Raw genomic sequence first — 3,481 nt, forward strand, 5'->3', positions numbered from 1 at the left:
AACAAGCTTATTTCTAGCCCAGGGTTGGGGTGTAGACTTGCGCTGCAGAAGGGAGTACTCTGTTCAATGTGGTATTGTGAAACATTAGATCATTGCTCACATTCCAGAAGGCAGGAACTCCACAAAGGCAGTAAGAGGCCGGATGCCATGCTTCCAAGATGAGAGGCGAAGGATATCCCCTCTCCTCTTTGAGCCAAGAAGTGATGATACCGCCTTGGGCCCCTGGAGTGCCGGGTCTCCAATGGGGGAAGTGTCAACAGGTGCTCCGTGAAAACCTCTGCAGCTTTCCTTAATCCGTTCTCAGGCATGCTTCATTAGCTTCTAATATACTTCCCTGCACTTGTCTTTCTGGATTTTGGTTGTTTTGGTTATCATTTATAGAAGCATTTGACAGGAGCTAGCCCTGCTCAAAACAGGACTTCCTTGTAGGTGGACAGAAGGGGGAGGGAGTTGCCCTAGCAGCATTCAGTGCCACAGGGTAGATGTGAGGCATACGGGGAAGCCTGAGCGTCTAACTGTAGGGGCTGCTCAGGATGATGGAAACTGCCCCCCCTACTATTCAGGAGACAATCAATATATCTTCATCAAAGTCTCATCGTACTTAATAACTGAAATAGGAAGGTACACAAACATAGTTGACCCCACTACAGATAAGAGGAGCTGAGCCCATAAGTCGGCTTCTGCAAACAAGGCACTTGGTGCATCAGGGCACAAAGCAGACATACACTTAAACGTGCACTAAAATGCAGTCAAGTGTGAATACGCATTGTTTTTAGTGGGATATGCACATTTTGAATGCACATCCCCATCCATGTTCCGATGCAACCGGTCACTATAGATACCATTATTCTGGGCCAGTGGTTTTCAAACCTTTAGGGAACCCTTTTCACATGGATTTATTTGCCAAAGAAGCTCTGTGCATTACAGTGGATTTTGGAGGTGGAGTCCAAGTTGCTCCCACAGTTTGCATGGAGCTAGTCAGAACAGGTGGCCCTGCTGTCCTCATTCAATCCCAGGTTCCTCCCTAGAAGGAGACAAGTGTTCTCCCAAGGTTCTCCTAGGCTATGGGTGTCAAACATGAGGCCCGGGGGCCAGATCAGGCCCCTGGAGGGCTTCCATCAGGCCCGCATTGGAACTGGCCATCTCCTGCTTCCAGCTCTGCTGCTGCTGCATCATAGCTTGCTTCACCAGACTCTCTTAATCACTCAGCCATTTCATGTTTTAACCTGGGTCCTAGACTTAGAACTCTGAGCATGAGATTTTTGTGGTGAATGTCAATAAATCAAAAGTAGGTTTGCAGTTTACAGATACACACTTGAACAGCATACTCAAGATTGCAACAGCGCAGACATTTTGATGCAATAATTCAGAGCAAGAGGTGTCAGTTATCAGATACTGTTAATAAAACAAAATATTGCAATAAAATTAAAACAGTGCTACTGTTTTAAGCATGTTTCTAAGTATTAAAAAAATCTTTGTGTTTGTGTCCTTTATAGGGTTGCCAATTCCATCTTCCACCCCCAGCGGGAGACTTTGGGGGCGTTCCTGGAGGGGGCGGGGCATCCCGACGTGATGACGTCACGTTGGGGACGTCCCCCCCCCCCGCCTGTGTGCCAGATCTCCAGAAACGGCAGTTCCCTGCACTTAAAGGAGCCGGTGTTTCCCTTTTAAATGCAGGAGCCGGCGTTTCCCCTTTAAGAGCAGCCGCGTTTCCCTTTTAAGAGCACGAAGCTGGCATTTCCCTGCAAGCTTGCGGAGATCAGGCTTGGGAGGAAACACGGGTTCCACACACTTAAAGGGAGAGAGATGGGTGGCTGTGGGTGTTGGGGGTGGGGCTTCCCCCGCCAGCCATCTGGCCGGTGGCAGGTAGAACCCCCCCCCAAAAAAAACGGGGGACCCCTGGCAAACCAGGGGGGTTGGCAACCATAGTCCTTTATAAAGTTTATATCTCCGCCACCTGGCATTACATTTTACGACACACATAGCCTGGCCTAACAAGGTCTCATTTATGTTAGATCCGGCCTTCATAACAAATGAGTTCGACACCCCTGTTCTAGGCAGAGGAAGACTGATAATGACATGGTCTCTTCCAGGGAAGCTTGTCAACGACTACTGACCTTTGTCCTGAGGAAACCCTGACAAGCTTCCAAGAAACTACCATCTGAAAACCAGTCTGATGTACATTATACACCTATGGTACCTTCAATGAAATCAGGGCTGAACCTCTTCCTTTGTGGGTCCTAATTCTAAATGGTTACATTATTTGTCTTGGTGGTTGTTTCTGTTGGTTCAAGCTGTGGTCTACAGCACAGCAAAGATTTACTTGCTTACCATGTCACAGTTTCTGCCCCCTGCTCCTCTTTTCCACCCAGAAGACCAAGGCCCGTTTTGCCCAGTTTTCCTCCATAAGAACACAGTAGCCCTGCTCCTGTGTCTTGAAGAGCAGCTTGGCATGTAAATCTTTCTCTGCCACTTATCTGCAAGCTAAGAAAGTGGGTACATTGCTTCATGTAAAATTAAATGCACAGGAGCCCTGTCAGGAAAATAACACCGCAACCCTAGGAGTGGTCATCAGCAGAGATGATGCAGATAGAAATGCCAGTGCTCCTCGTGGAGCACTCTCCACTTTGCTGTGATCTAAGGCCTTCTTTCCTTTCCTGCTTGCTCGCTTATGATGAGCTAACCTCAAGGCATTTGCTTGATGAGATTCCCAGATGCAGGAGCAAACAATAAAGCAGGGGAAAGCAGTATTATTTTGGAGTTCCCAAATCCATCCCCTCGGGTGCATTCACCCTTCCAGTCTCTTTCCTGCCACTCTTCAGGTGTCTGATAGCTAGAACTGCCATCTGGCTACTGGATCTGAGTCATCCATCTTCCTGTGTTCCCTACCTTCTAGATCCTCTTCTACGTCAAACGGAACCGCCACAAATAACAACAAAATGAAGCCTTTGCCAAAAGGTGATAAACAGAAAAACAGTTGAGGTTGCTGGCACTGCATGAGCATTTCAAGACGTGTAATCTGCCCTATACTACTTTTGCATTAGCTACACTCGCCTAAATTAATCCCCCCCCCCCGGTGACGGCTCAGCAAATTTGGTAGAACCACATGCACTTCTTGTTTGCTGCAAGAGAACTTTTTGGGTGTTGCAATAAATTAATGCATGAAACAATTGAAGATTTCTGTGAATACACTAAGCATTTAACCACAAAGGAAGCTGACTTCTGCTTCCCTGTACAGATCACTGTTTAGCTCTTACCTGGGGTAATGCCACCACACCTCTGCATTGATAGGATTACTCAATCCTCATGCAAAGGGGCATCAGAGATACTATCCCTTAGAAGGCTGTCCAATGATTCTCTGCATGAGTCCCTGAACTGGCATTTGCTCTTTCAAATCAGGAAGCATAACCTGAAAATGACTAGTACCGGACCTTATTAAGTGCCAGGCAAAGGAGTATGCAAAGGAGATGAGATCTTCCTC

The sequence above is a fragment of the Gekko japonicus genome, unplaced genomic scaffold (assembly GCF_001447785.1).
Source record: "Gekko japonicus isolate JY-2015 unplaced genomic scaffold, Gekko_japonicus_V1.1 scaffold37, whole genome shotgun sequence".
Lineage (NCBI taxonomy): Eukaryota > Metazoa > Chordata > Lepidosauria > Squamata > Gekkonidae > Gekko > Gekko japonicus.